A 16,699-nucleotide genomic window follows, 5' to 3' on the forward strand; every position below is an offset into this window, starting at 1 on the left:
TGTAGAGAACAGAACTGTTAATCAAGTACTAAAGTCTATACCAGGTTGATGAGAATGATAGAGGCCTATTTAGATGTATCAGAAGATATTTTTAGCAGTAAAGTGTTACATTTTTCCCTTAGAGTTGTTACAAACTTATCAGTATTTATTTCACATTAGAGATAATGGAAACTAAGTTTCTTTTGAGGAGAGTTATAATCATAAGAGAAACAAGATTCTTTGTCTAGTTATTGGAATACATCCTTTTATTTCTCCAAACCTATCATACAATTTCATACCTCTTTATGTCCAGATCTACTCTGTTTCTACTATTCTTTGCCCAGATTTATTTATTAACTAATTATTCTTTTGTTTACAGCTTTTTAAATTTTAAGATACAATTTACATATGTTGATGCTTAGAAATATTAAATACAGTGGTACCTTGAAATACGAATTTAATTTGTTCTGTAACTGAGCTCATAAGTCAGTCAACTCGTATATCAAATTGCCAATACTGGACCCCTGTGTCAATGCACCAACTAGCAGCAGCTTCCCAAATCACAACTCATATCTCGGAATTTCACTCGGATCTCAAACAACAATATGAACTGAGTCGCAGCTTGCATCTTAAAAAGTTTGTATGTTGGTCTGTTTGTATCTCAAGGTACCACTGTATATACTTGTTAAGCTTTAAAAAATGCATACACCTATATAATCCAAACTTCTATCAAGATATAGAATATTACCATCACTGCAATAGATAACCTCATATTTCTCTGTCAAATCTTACATATACACACCAGAGGAAACCACTGCCTTGGTTTTTTAACATGACAAATTAGTTTTTCCTGTCTGGAACTTTGTACTATGAATAATTATATCATTTTATGAATAAACCCCTGGGTGATTTCCATTTTGGGCTTATTACAAATAAAGCTTCTATAAACAATCATGTGAAAATGTTTTTTTTTGTGGACAGTTGTGTTCATTTCACTTAAGTTAATCGCTAGGAAAGAAACTGCTGAGTCTGAGAGTAGGTGAGTGTTCAGTTTCATAAGCAACTGTCAGAACTTTTACCAAAGTAGTTGTACCACTTTTTACTGTCATCAGCAATATATGAGAGTTGTAGCTGCTCCATGTCTTTGTCAATACTTGGTGTTGTCCATCTTATTAGTTTTAACCATTATGGTGGATAACGTCTTGGGATTTAATTTGCATTTTTTAAAGACTAATGATGTTGAAGATCTTCATGTTTATTGGCCATTTGGATACCATCTTTTGTGAAGTATTTGGTTAAATCTTTGCCCCATTTTCCCCCCACTAGCTATCTTTTCATTATTGAGTTGTAGAAGTTTATTTATTTACCCTGGTTACTAGTTCTTATTTGATACATGTTTAGGAATATTACCTCCCAGTTTGTGGCTTACTTACTTTTAAAATAATATTTTTATTTCATGAAAATTTTTATATTAAATGCCTAAAATATATTTATTTTAAAATTTTTGTTGTAAGAACATTTAACATGAGATCTATCCTCTTCACAAAATTTTAAGTGCACAATGCAGTATTGTTAACTATAGGTATAATGTTGCACAGTAGAACTCTAGAGCTTATTCATTTGCTTAGCTGAAATGATAGACCAGGGTACACAAGATGTAATTGAAAATATCATTACCAATGTAAAAATTAAGATGCTCTTACTTATATAGCCAAAGCGTATATAATTCTCTTCAAAAATCATCCTCTTAAGAGATATTTCATCTTCCTCTAGCAAAAATATTCTTTAAGCTTACTCTTTGGTTTTACAGACTTGTCTTCAAATTTAAGCAGAAAATTGTTCATTCTTTTTTATTGAGGTTTAATTGATAAGCAGCTGTTTATTCTAAGCAGTATGTTATCATATTTTTAATTTTCATCCAGCGTGGGATGCCTTGCCTTTTATTTGGAGAATATAATGATGCCAGAGTATCAGACAGGCAGCAGGAGAATTTATTCTAGGTGGAGAATTTCTATTTTTCTAAACATTAAACTACTCCCCTCTTTCTCCAACCCCTTCTTCAAACAGTACAGCTCAACATTGATCTGTGTTTTACACACCAGGCTCCTGATTAAATTTCATTTGAAGAAAAGCTACCCCAGCAAAAGAAACCATGTAAGAGGATACATGTGTTTCTGTCCTCTATTCTCTTTCTTGGCCTGGTTCTGTGTCTAAGAAGACACACTGAAGTTCTTAGGCATTGAGGGTGCTAAGATGAGGAATATAGAGGGACTTGATTCTGTTCAGTAGGGGAGACTTGTATGTGTATCTCTGTGTTCTGTGCCATAATCAGATATGGGCATAAAGTCAAAGCCTTTCAGATCTTCTGTATGGCCATTTTTAATATTGTTGCTCTGTAGACAGAAATTTCAGGTTGGTGGGAATACAGATTGATACTGCCACTATGGAAAGCAGTATGGAGTTACCTCAAAAAATTAAAAATGAAACTACTTTATGACCCAGCAATTCCACTTCTGAGAATTTATCCAAAGAGATTTGAAATACTAATTCAAAAGAATATCTGCACCCCTATGGTTATTGTAGTGTTATTTACAGTAGCCATGATGGAGGCAGTCCAAATGTCCACCAGTAAATGAGAAGATAAAACAGCTGTGGAGCTGTGGCACATTTGCACAATAGAATACTATGCAACCATAAAAAATAAGGAAATCTTACCTTTTGTGACATAATAGATGGACCTGGAGAGCACTATGCTAAGTGACGTAAGCCAGTCAGAGAAAGACAAGCACCATATGATTTCACTCATATGTGGAATCTAATGTACAAAATGAACTAACAAGCAAAATAAAGACGGCCTAATACACAGAAAGCAGGCTGACAGCTGTTGGATGGGGGAGTGATAGGTGAAGGGTTTGGTAGGATTGAGGAAAAAGGACAAAAAAGATAGAGAAAACTCATGTACACGGACAACAGTGTGGTGAGTGCTGAGGGATGGAAGGAGGTTGATGAGCTAATGGGGCATAAAATGGTGATGTACAGAGACCTGACTTGGGGTGGTGAGCACAAAACACAGTGTACAGAAATATGTTGCATAATTGAGCACCTGAAACCTGTATAATTTTGTTATCCAATGTCACTCCAATAAATTCAATTTAAAAGAAAGTAATTTCAAGTTCCCAAACGTTCTTACTCAATCTAACCTACAGTTGGTGCACATTCAGCTTTAGACTATCCCTTCACTTTAATGACATTTTTATATGTTTTGCTGCAAAAAAGTGCTTATTGCCTAAAAAAATAATAATAAACTAAAAGAAGATAATAATCACATATCAACACACCACCACCGAGAGGAATATTTTGGACTATTTTCCAATTATTTTTAATTCATATGCATATACATACATTACCTACACATGATTATCCAATAGCTTTTTTTTCAATGTATTTATTGATTTTAGAGAGAGAATAAGGGCTCAGAGAGACAGACGGAAACATTGATCTGTTCTTGTATGTGCCCTGATTGGGGATTGAACCCACAACCTTTGCATATTGGGACAAAGCTCTAACCAACTGAGCTATCTAGCCTGGTCTCCAATAGCTCTTTATGTGTAACAAACTATTCCAAATTTTGTGACTTAAAACAACAACCGTACATTTTGATCATATATTCGTCAGCTTTGTCCGCTGTTATAAAATACCACAGACCCAGTGACTTGAACAACAGATATTTATTTTTTCATAGTTTTGGAAGCTGGAAGACTGAGAACAAAGTACTAGCAGGGGTGGATTCTGGTGTCAGTTCTATTTTTGGCCTGTAGATAGCTGCCTTCTCCCTGCTCAAAAACCTCGAAGATTCTTTGTTTGATTTAGTACAGATTCCAGCAGAGTAAAAAGATTGAAAAAAGTATTCACCTATATAGATTCTAATAAATCGATTGTTTTTAGAATTTATAGCATTAATGAAAACAATAAAGACAGTGAAACAAACTGATCAGCAAATCTTGAAACCTTTCTTTGTGCAAGTATGAATAGGTGAAGGGAAGCAATAATTTTATCAAGGACACCTTGAGAGCCAGAGCCATGGAAAAGGGATGCCTGAAGGGGGCTGCTGCCACATGACAAGGACAGAAGTGCTTACTTCTTCACTCTCCTTCCAGTGCTTCCTTCCAACTGGCCAGATCCAAATCCAAGCTGCAAGTTAAGGATCCAGGGTGGTGCAGTCTACAGATTCTACCTCGCATGGCAGAACAGAGAAGGCTGGAAAAGGGGTTTGTAGAGGCAAACAGGGCATGCCCACATCAGGAGGATAAAAGCCACAGCCCTTTGTGCAACATGCAAAGCCTTATACATACATCCTTAATTGTCCATTCTCCCTTTAATTTTTGTTTTATTTCTCTACTAGTCCACCCCCCACCCAAAAAAAACCTTGTAGTTCCTGTAATTCCTTGTAGTTTTTGCAGTATACACCAGCTACCCTCCTTCATCATGGCTTTTATATAGGCTTTCTTCTGCACTCCATGTGTTTCCCTTAAGTATGTCCTTGTGGCTTATACACTAACCTATTTTAGGGCTATATATATATTTTTTAGTTTTAGTTTTAATTTATTGTGTTGACATGGTTTCAAGTGTCCCACTCATACAACACCCTCTACCCCCCGCATTGTGCTCCCCATGACCCATACAAAGTCTCTTTCCATTTCCATTTCACCTCCTTTGCCCCTACTCCCCCTACCTCTATCTCCCCTTTCCCTCTGGGAATTGCTACCCTATTGTCTGTATGTCTGTCTGTCTGTATGTATGTATGTATGTATCTATCTATCTATCTATCTATCTATCTCTCTCTATATATATATAATTTTGCTATATTTTAATGTTACTCCTTTTCCCTGACTAACTTCTTTAAAATCTAATCATATCTCTTCTCCACTCTTAATTATTCTTCCCTGACAAATTTTTTTCTATGGCACTTACCTACATCTAGTATAACATAGATATTGTTTGTTCTTTGTTTTTGTTTTCCCCCACAAAAATGTACACTCCAGGAATTATGTCTACTTTGTTCTCTGCTTTACACAGCTCCTGAAACAATGACTGGCTCATAGTAAGTGCTCTATAAATATTTATTTCTGTTCTGCTTGTTTGTTTATTTTGTTTTTAGATTCAATTGTTGCCATTTTATTGTTCATATATATTTTTTTCTTCTTCTAAAAAAAGACCTTTAATATTTCATGTAGTACTGGTTTGGTGGTGATGACCTTTTTATTTTTTTGTTTGGGAGGCTCTTTATCTCCTTAAATTTTAAATAATAGCTTTGCTGGGTAGAGTAATCTTGGTTGTAGGACTTTGCTTTTCATACATTGAGTATATCTTACCACTCTCTTCTACCCTGCAAAGTTTCTGTTGAGAAATCAACTGACAGTCTTATGGGAGCTACTTTGTAGTAAATAACTGCTTTTTTCTTGCTGCTTTTAAAATTCTCTCTTTTTAGTTTATCACCAGGAAACTTCCACTTCTAGAAACACTAAAGGGGGTTATCTAACCAGATACAAAGAACAAAACAAAACAAAACTAAAAGTAACAACTCCAACAAGAACACAGTAAAAATAAGGATAATCTGCCACAACAATACAATAAAAGGGGAGAGGAAAAAGATCAGCAGTAGCAAAGGAGACTGTAGTGCAGAAGAACTCATGAAATAATGAACTCTAATGAATGTGATAATTTTTCTTTTAATAACCTAATGGTAACCACCCCTGAAAATACCACTACTGAAACACATAGCTTAAAAAAAGAAGAAACAGAAGAAAGAAGTATGGAATACCACCAAACAAAAACAAATGACAGAAAAACAAAAGAGAAGAACCAAACAAGACACAGAGCTATCAGAAAGCAATATATAAAATGGCAATAGGAAACCCTCAAGTGTCAATAATTACATTAAATGTAAATCAATTGAACTCACCAATAAAGAGGCTTAGAGTAGCAGATTGGATCAAAAACGAAAACCCAACTATATGCTGCCTTCAAGAGAAACATCTAAGGTACAAGGATAAAATAGATTCTAAGTGAAAGGTTGAAAAACAATTCTCCAAGCAAATAATATCCAAAGAAAAGTAGGTGTAGCCATACTCATATCTAACATTGCTGACTACAAGAAAACAAAGTAACCAGAGACAAAGATGTTAATTTCATAATGATAAAGGGGACACTGTATCAAGAAGACATACCACTTTTTAGTATATATATATACCAAACCAGGGAGCACCAAAATATATATCTACTAACTATTCTAAAAATAGAAACCGACAAAAATATAATCATACTGGGAGATCTTAATATATCACTGATGGTTCTTGATCATTCATCCAAACATGAAATCTATAAAGAAATATTGGCCTTAAATCAAACAGTAGACCAAATGGATATAATAGGCATCTACAAGACATTTCATCCACTAACATCAGAGTATACATTTTTCTCCAGTGTACATAGAATATTCTCAAAAATAGAACATATGTTGGGCCACAAAACTAAAAGTAACAAATTCAGAAAGATTCAATTTATACCAGGCATATTTTCTGACCATAAGGCTTTGAAACTAAAATTCAACTGCAAAAAAGAACTAAACAAACCCACAAAAATGTGGAAATTAAACAACATACTTTAAAAAAATGACTGAGTCACCTGACCAAGTGGTAGCACAGTGGATAGAGTGTTGGACTGGGATGCAGAAGACCCAGGTTTGGAACACCGCTCATCAGCTTGAGCACGGGGTCACTGGCTTGAGCAGTGGATCATAGCCATGACCCCATGGTCACTGGCTTGACCCCAAATGATGCTGGTTTGAAGCCCAAGATTGCTGGCTTGAGCAACGGGTCACTAGCTCTGCTGTAGCCCCCTGGTCAAGGTACATATGAGAAAGCAATTAATGAACAACTAAGGAGCCACAATGAAAAACTGATGCTTCTCATCTCTCTCCCTTCCTGTCTGTCTGTCCTTATCTGTCTATCTCTCCGTCTCTGTCACCAAATTAAAAAAAAGAGACTGAGTCAAAGGAAAAAAGCGGAAATTAAAAGATATATACAGACAAAAAAAAATGACAACATGACATATCAGAATCTCTGTGATGCAGTAAAAGCAGTAATAATAGGAAAGTTCCTATCATTACAGGCTTATATATATAAAAAAAAAACCAAGAGAAAGTGCAAGTAAACAACTTAACATCTTATCTTATGGAACTAGAAAACAAAAAAACAAAAAACAAAGGCAACCCAAAACCAGCAGTAGAAAGGAAATAATAAAAATTAGAGCAGAAAAAATGAAGAAGAGAACAGAAAAACTATAGAAAAAATTAATAAAACAAGGAGCTGGTTCTTTGAAAAGATTAACAAAAATGACAAACCCTTGGCAAGACTCACTCAGGAAAAAATAGAAAGGACTCATATAAACAAAATCCAAAATTAAAGAGGAGAAATTACCTCAGATATCATAGATATACAAAGAATCATTGTAGAGTACTATGAAAAACTATATGCCACCAAATTCAACAATCTAGAAGAAATGGATAAATTTTGAGAACTATACAATCTTCCTAGACTGAATCATGAAGAAGTAGAAAGCCTAAATAGACCCATAAGCAGGAAAGAAATAGAAACAACCATCAAAAACATCCTCAAAAATAAAAGTCTGTGGCCAGACGGCTACACTGGTGAATTCTACCAAACATTCAAAGATTTCTTTCATATCCTTTTCAAAGTTTTCCAAAAAATTGAAGAAGTAATACTTTCAAACACATTTTATGAGGCCAACATAAGCCTCTTTTGTATTGTCCTGGCAAGGACAATACAAAAAAAGAAAACTATAGACCAATATCTCTAATGAATACAGGTACAAAAATCCTAAACAAAATACTAGCAAATTAAATACAACACATTAAAAAAAATACATCACAATCAAATGGGATTCATCCCGGAAGCACAAGGATGGTTCAACATATGTAAAACGATTTACGTAATACATTATATCAACAAAACAAAGAACAAAAACCATGTGATATTATCAATAGATGCAGAAAAGGCTTTTGATAAAATACAACATATTTTTATACTTAAAACACTCAATAAAATGGGTATAGAAGGAAAATACTTCAACATAATAAAAGCCATATATGACAAACTATCAGCTAACATCATATTAAATGGTAAAAAACTGAAAACTTTTCCTCTAAGATCAGGAACAAGATGAAGTTGCCCATTCTCTCCACTCCTATTCATGATAGTGCTGGAAGTTCTAGCCAGAGCAATCAGACAAGAGAAAGAAATGAAAGGCATCCATATCAGGAAAGAAGAAGTAAAGATATCACTTTTGCAAATGACATGATCCTGTATATAGAAAACCCCAAAGACTGGCATATAGTTTTTTATAGTATTCTATAATGACTCCACAGAGAGACTATTAGAAACAATCCACTAATACAGTAAGGTTGCAAGATACAAAATCAATATGCAGGAATCTATTGCTTTCATATATGCCAACAACAAAACTTCAGAAAATGAACTAAAAAAAATAATCCCTTTTACAGTTGCAACAACAAAAAAATACCTATGCATAAACATAACAAAAGATTTAAAAAACCTAAATACTAAAAACTACAAAGCATTACTAAAGGAAATCAAAAAAGACACAATGAAATGAAAAAACACCCCATGTTCTTGGATAGAAAGAATAAATATAGTTAAAATGGCCATATTACCCAAAGCAATATACAAATTTCATGCAATTCCCATCAAAATTCAAATGTCATTTTTTAAAGAAATGGAACAAAAAATCATAAGGTTTGTATGGAACCATTAAAGATCCCGAATAACCAAAATAATCCTGAAGGGGGGGGGAAGAATCTAGAGGCATTACAATATCTGACTTCACATTATACTACAGGGCAATGACTACCAAAACAGGATGGTATTGGCAGAGAAATGGACACACAAACCAATGAAACAGAATCAAGAGCCCAGAAATAAAACCACATGTAGATGGACAAAAAATCTTTGATAAAGGAGCCAGGCCCTGGCCGGTTGGCTCAGCGGTGGAGTGTCGGCCTGGCGTGCAGGGGACCCGGGTTCGATTCCCGGCCGGGGCACATGGGAGAGGCGCCCATTTGCTTCTCCACCCTCCCTTCCTTCCTCTCTGTCTCTCTCTTCCCCTCCCGCGGCCGAGGCTCCATTGGAGCGGGGATGGCCCGGGCGCTGGGGATGGCTCCTTGGCCTCTGCCCCAGGTGCTGGAGTGGCTCTGGTCGCGGCGGAGCGACCCCCCGGGGGGGGCGGAGTGTCACCCCCTGGTGGGCAGAGCCTCGCCCCTGGTGGGCGTGCCGGGTGGATCCCAGTCGGGCGCATGCGGGAGTCTGTCTGACTGTCTCTCCCCGTTTCCAGCTTCAGAAAAATACAAAAAAAAAATAATAATAAAAAAAAAAAAAAGATAAAGGAGCCAAAAACACACAGTGGAGAAAAGAAAGCTTCTTCAATAAATGATACTGGGAAAATTGGAAAGCCACATACAAAAGAATGAAACTTGACTACAGTTTGTCTCCCTGAACAAAAGTTAATTCAAAATGTATCAAAGACCTAAATATAAGACCTGAAACAATAAATTGCATAGAAAAAAACAGGTACTAAACTCATGGACCTTGGACACTGAACATTTTATGAATTTGACCTCAAAGGCAAGGGAAGTAAAGGCGAAGATAAATGAGTGAGACTACATCAAACTAGGAAGCTTCTGCACAGCAAAAGTAACTGACAACAAAACAGACAGTCAACTAAATGGGAGATTATACTTGCAAACAACAGCTCAGATATGGGGTTAATATCCAAAATATATAAAGAACTCACAAAACTCAGCAACAAACAAGCAAACAATTCAATAAAAAATGGGGAGAAGACATGAACAGACATGTCTCCCAAGAAAAAATACAAATAGCCAACAGATATATGAATATATGCTCATCTTCACTAGCTATTTGAGAAATGCAAATCAAAACTACAATGAGATACCGCCTCATACCTGTTAGATTAGCTATTATCAACAAGACAGATCATAAGAAGTGCTGGAGAGGCTGTAGAGAAAAAGGAATTTTCATTCAGTGTTGGTGGGAATGTAAACTAGTACAGCCAATAGGGAAGAAAGTATGGTGGTTCCTAAAAAAAATTAAGACTAGAACTACCATATGACCCAGCAATCCCTCTACTCAGTATATACCCCCAAAACTTGAAAACATGGGTACATAAAGACAAATGCACCCCCATGTTCATTGCAGCAGTATTCACAGTGGCCAAGAAAAGGAAACAACGAAAGTGCCCTTCAATAGAGGATTAGATAAAGAATATGTGTTACATATACACAATGGAATGCTATTCAGCCATAAGAAATGATGACATAGTATCATTTATGACAACATGGTTGGATCTTGATAATATTATACTCAGTGAAATAAGTAAATCAGAAAGAACTAAGAACTATATGATTCCATAAATAGGTGGGACACAAAATTGAGACTCATGGACATAAATAGGAGTGCAGTGGTTACCAGGGGGAGGGGGGGGAAAGGAGAGGGATGATGAGAGGGGGAAGGACATAAAGAAGGACAAATATAAGGTGACGGAGGATGATTTGACTTTGGGTGATGGATATACAACACAATCGACTGTCCAAATGATGTGGAGATGTTTGCCCAAAATCTATGTACTCTAGTTAACCAATGCCACCCTGTTAAATTTAATCATCTAAATAAAAATACAAATTAAAAAAATCTCTCTTTTTGTTTAACCTTTTTCATTTTAATTATGATGTGTCTTGGTGTGAGACTCTTTGGGTTCATCTTATTTAGGACTCTGCATTTCCTCGACTTGTATATATATTTTCTTTCCCAAATTAGGGACATTTTCTGTCATTATTTTTTAAAATAGATTTTCAATTTCTGGCTCTCTCTTCTCCTTCTAGTACCCTCATGATCCAAATGTTGGTACACTTGAAGTTGTGCCAGAGGCTCCTTACATTATCCTCATTTTTTGGACTCTTTTTTCTTTTTATTGTCCTGATTGGGTATTTTTTGCTTCCTTATATTCCATCCAGATTGCTGATTTGATTCTTGGCTTTATCTACTGTACTGTTGATTCCTTGTAAATTATTCTTCATTTCAGTTAGTGCACCTTTCATTTTTTTTATGCTGTTGATGTTCTCACTGTGTTCACTGAGCATCCTTATAACAAGTGTTTTGAACTCTGCATCTAGTAGATTGCTTGTCTCTAATTGGTTAACTTTTTTCCTGGTGTTTTGTTCTGTTCTTTCATGTGGGACATAATTCTTTGTCTCCTCATTTTGGTGGCCTCCTCGTGTTTGTTTCTATGTATTAGGTAGAGTTGCTACATCTCTTAATCTTAGTAAGGTGGTCTAATGAAGTAGGTGTTTTGTAGGGTCCAGTGGCACAATTTCCCTGATCACCCAAGCTGGGCACTTATGATGTGCCCCACCGTGTGGGCTGTGTACATGCTGCTATTGTAGTAGAGCCTTTATTGTTGTTGGCACGTCAATGAGAATGATTTACCCCTAGGCCCGTCAGCTGCAAGAATTGGCCATGACCTACAACTCCTGACCACTATGGAGGATCAACTGTGCAGGGGCCAACCCACAGAACAGGACTTACTTCAACAAGGTTTTGGTGCCTGCTGAGTTCACTCCTTGAGAGTATTGCTTGTTGAGGTGGTTTGGTAGTGGTGCACTGATGTTGTCTAAAGTTGTCCACTGGGTGCTCTTGTTCTGGTACCTCCTAAAAGGTATAGGCCAAAGTCAGATGCCACCTGTGTTATGCTTGGGGCACCTGGCATGAGCTATAAAGTGATCTGCAAATGGCTGCTACTTATGCAGAGCCTGGAGGCTACCAGAAAAAAAATTGTTGATTGAATGTATGTAGTGAAGCCAAACACACTCATTTTATAGTCAAGTAAACTCAGTTCAGAAGAGAAAATCAAGATAAACCAGAACACACTCTTGTACATATGTAGAAAAATCCCTAATAAGTAGTCCAGCATAAGCACATAAGGATATTTGTGTCATCCTTACTACTGTCTAATACCACTGCTTCTGTACTGCATCTGACCCTTTATGCCAGCCTACCTAGAGTCTCTCTGTCTTCCTATCAGCAAGCCTTATATACTGGTTTCAAGGGCAGTATTACCAAATTGTTCCCATTCTGCCTGTGGGCCTTTAACAACAGATTCTTGATGCCCAACATACACACTATTGGAAACAGAGGACAGCTCTCACTAATGACCCTCGTGTTACAAAAACGAAAGCTACATCTCAGTACTTATCTTATTTAGCAGTAGATTTTGCTATTGGTGGTCACAATCTCCTTCTTGCCACACTTTCTTTTCTTGGATTCTAAGACAGTGTAGTTTTATGAATTCCTTCCTACTTTTCTAACTACTACATTTTAGTTTGTTTTACTGGTTCCTTGTTTGCTCGCAAGACATCTAGATGTTAGAATGCCCCAGGGCATTGTCCCTGAATCTCTTTTCTAGCTATGTTTATTTTTTAGGTAATTGATAAAACTGCCTGACTGATGACTATTTAATTTCTGCCTCTAGTTCGTATTTCTCCCATGAACTCCAGACTGGTGTTATCTAGTTGTTGTGTGTGTAAACTTAGTATGTCCTGAACTGAGTTCCTGATATATTTCCTAGTAAACAGCAATTGCTATGGTCCCCTCATCATGGTTAATAGCAATGCCATTCTTCTAATCACTTAAGCCAAAACCTTGCTGATGCCTCTTTTTTGCTCATATTCCATATCTAAAAATGTCAGGAAATTCTGTCAGTTCTTCTCCTTTTGGGGGTATTAAAAATGTTACAGTGAATAACCTTATTCACATCATATCTTTCTTACAATAAATTCCTTAAAAATATAATATGAACAAAGGCTCTAAGTTTATTTTACTGCTTTTGAAAATTGACTAATGGTATTTCATTCATTCATTCATTTATCCATTCAACAAATATTTCTTGAGATGTGATGTCCAGGTAATTCTTTTAATTGTCAACAATAAAGCTGAAGCCTGGACCTTCATGATAATTACCGGCTTGTATGTAAGACAGAATGTCAAGTAAATAATGACAAACTTGGATAAGAGTTATAAAATAAACCAACAAACTGATATAAAATATAACTGGAGAACATTCAGATTATAGAGAAGTATTAAACATCTCATTATCCGGCATAGTGTTCCCCCTTAGTATTATAACCAATTGTGCCATTTGTTTATTGTTTGTTATTTTAAATGCCAGTTTGAGAGATGAAAAATTTTAAAAATTTCCTTCAAATATGAATACATTGGGATTCTTCATTCTCAGTCCTGGTAATCTAAGATTTAGCCTTGAACTTTAATGTTTTAAAACTAATTAAATACAAAAAAATACATATAACCTTATAAATATTGAGGCAACTATGAATGATCAAAGAATAAACATTGCTTCTATTCTTGCAACCATAAAATAAATGTTTTCAAAAGATATAAATAAACATGAGAGGGAGACAATGAAACTGTGGTGATGTCAAAGTAAGTACTGAAATTGCTTATGTTGTGAAAAGACAGAATTATTTAGCCACAATCAAACCATGTACCTGTGAGTCTCAGCAGTGACCTCATATTTATAATCATAATCTACCACTGCTCTGTAACTGCTTTTAGCATATAGAGGGAATTTATTACAGTATAGATAGAAAATTAAAATTTCTAAGGAGAAGGTAGTCAGATGTAATTGTGTCTTCTCATGGGATATATGATTTCACTGAAATGACAACTATATCCCAAAGAATGAAAGCTAGCTGTGTTTTCTATTTCTTCTAACACTATCAACTGAAAAATGGTACGGGATTTATAAAACAATTTTTAAACAAAATATCTTCTTGTTAAAATTACTTAAAAAACTTTGCATTTGCTGTGAGAAGGATGTCAGTTGGCTGAGGGCATCCTTCTTGTCATATGTGAAAGCTAAACTTGGCTGTGACTCAGGGAAATTCTGGCTGCCCTTTCAGCATGAATTCACAGGTGGGGATGGATTTGGTACAGTCAAAAATGACTTGAACCAGATGGTTACAAACAAGCCAAGTGTCCTATGCCTATTCAGCTCTTCATTTGGGTCTGGAATAGAAGGCTTGCTGGCTCAGTACAAATAAAACTTTTTTTTTTTTTTTTTTTTTTAATGAAAGGGAGGTCAAACACTCAGCCACTGCACCTGGTACCATTAAAAGAACCAGCTTGAGCTGACCATGTTCGAATGAATACTTTGTCTATAAAATCAACAGAACTAAAGGAGAAAGAGAGAAAATTCATGTTATAACAGAGACAACTAAAATAACCTTGGTAGAGTTTAGCAGTGGTGTCCATCTGGGATTATAAATTTCAAAAGGGTGACTGCTTCTTTTTGCATTTCTTTGTAGCAAATCAGAATGAGGCACAGGTACATAAGGCCTTAGTAAATGAATTTTTTTTTTTTTTAAAAAAAGAAAGAAACCAAGAATGAATGAAGAGAACTAGTGTCCTACGGGTCTGAAAATCCTTCCAAGCCTAGTGACAGCCACTTTTTTAGATCTAAATTGGAGTTTTAGTTGTTAGGGAAAATGCAATGCTAAGTGATTGGGATTTTTGTTTTATAACTTTCAAGATATCAATAAATCTTCATTCTTTTCCAAAGGCTATGCAGTTGTCCAATGTCAAGTTGAAATAATCTGCGACTCTTCACTTGTCTTCTTAAGTAAATTCATTAAACACCTAGAAGACTGCTTTTGTTCAAGGTCAGAAGGAAGTATGTATTGTGTCTAAATATAAGTAATCAGAAGTAGCATTTATATTATATTAAACATTTTCTGTGATTCAAGTTTGAGAGACGGGGAGAGAATCCAGGAAGCTAGATTCACTGGGATGTTTTGGGGCTGCATAATAGGGTCAACTCAGAGAATGTGGATTAATACAAAGAGATACCCTCACTGATAACCTGAAGGCCAGATTGCAGAGAAAATTCTGATTAAAGACAGGACATTTTGTAATAAAAGCTGGGGGAAAAAATGGTCTTTAGTTTATCTACTGAGTTTGTCATCTTCCATTTTAAACTCTTCAGAGACCAGTGCGTAATCTTGTCGCCTAAATGATGGGTGTCTTAGACACAACTATTTTCTGTGTAATTTTAATGTTTTCTGTTGTATTTTACATGTGATTATTTATATTTATAACTTTTAGTTCATTATTAGAAAATGAGAAGCTTTATCTTTGATTAAAAAAAAACAATTAAGTTTTTATGGTCCATTGAAGAAAGTCTATTTTGAAGCTCAGAGCAACCTTGCTGGATTAGAAGAGATTGAAAAGAAGAGCAAATGGCCTGGGTGGCTTGGAGTTGCTGAGAGAGCACTGGATGAAATAACTGGGAATTCATCATATATCACAAATTCTATATTTTTCCCTTCTACTTTCCATTTTTTTATTTTGATTTTCTTACTTACCACAGAAAGCAGATGTCATATCTACTTTTTTGTTCTTTTTGAAATTGAGGAGGTGAGATATTTTGCTCATGTAGATAAATAGTAAATGGAGAGAGAAAAAATAAAATAAAGAAAATGAAGGTACTAAAATTTAAAGCACAGAGGAACTAAAGAAATAAGATTTCCAGTGCCTTTCTGAATACTTGATTGCAAATTTAGATTCATAGTTTTTGTGCAATAGTTCCCTTTACCTGTCAGAATAGGAGATGAAATGTATCAAAGAACGTTTGTCTCTGCCAGAAGAAGAATGAGTGCTATTATTATCATGTTTATTATGACAGCTATTTCTGATCATGCTAAAGCAAGTATATACTCTGAAACATAAACTAGTTCTAATATACTCAAGGAGCAGCCAATTTCCACAACAGCTGGTAAAGAAAATGAAAGCCACTCCATTGAACCAGCTGAACCGTGAGAGAGGCTTTTTCTACCCCACTAGCTGACACAGCATGTAGATCAAACTGGCAGCTGTATTTTAGGGAAAATATGTCACAACAGACAAATGTAAGAAAAGGACAGATTTACAAAGAAGATGTTCTGCGTATGAATCATACTAGTAGGAAAACTGCAGAATAAGTAGTAAAAAGAGAGGTATCATCCCCTTAATATTTAGAAAGCCCCTCATACTCACTACACCCAGCAAAAGATAAAGTAAATTTTTAGAATTCTTTCTCACAGAAACAGAAATCATGAGCCAGAATCTCCTAAGTATATTCACACCATTGGTCTCTTTGCTTTGTTGCTCTGTCCTTAGATGTAAAACTCACAGAATTGTCAATAATGAAATCCACATAAAATAAAATAACCCTCAATAGTGTGTGTGTGTGTGTGTGTGTGTGTGTGTGTGTGTGTATATATATATATATATATATATATATATATATATATATATATATATGGCTATGGCATGTGGCTAGTCAGGACATACTACAACTTCACACTTTAGAAATGCACTGACTATAAACCTGTTGTCAAAATGACCTTGGCATATTTGCCAAGTGATGGATGCATTGTATTGAGCTTATAATTGATGAGGGAATGATTACAGAGTGCTTAAGTAGTTTTCCGAAGTCAACACTCAGATTTGAACCTAGATCACTGAGATTCAAAAGGTCGAAATCTTTATCTCAT

This window comes from Saccopteryx leptura, chromosome X (genome assembly GCF_036850995.1).
Source record: "Saccopteryx leptura isolate mSacLep1 chromosome X, mSacLep1_pri_phased_curated, whole genome shotgun sequence".
Classification (NCBI taxonomy): Eukaryota; Metazoa; Chordata; class Mammalia; order Chiroptera; family Emballonuridae; genus Saccopteryx; species Saccopteryx leptura.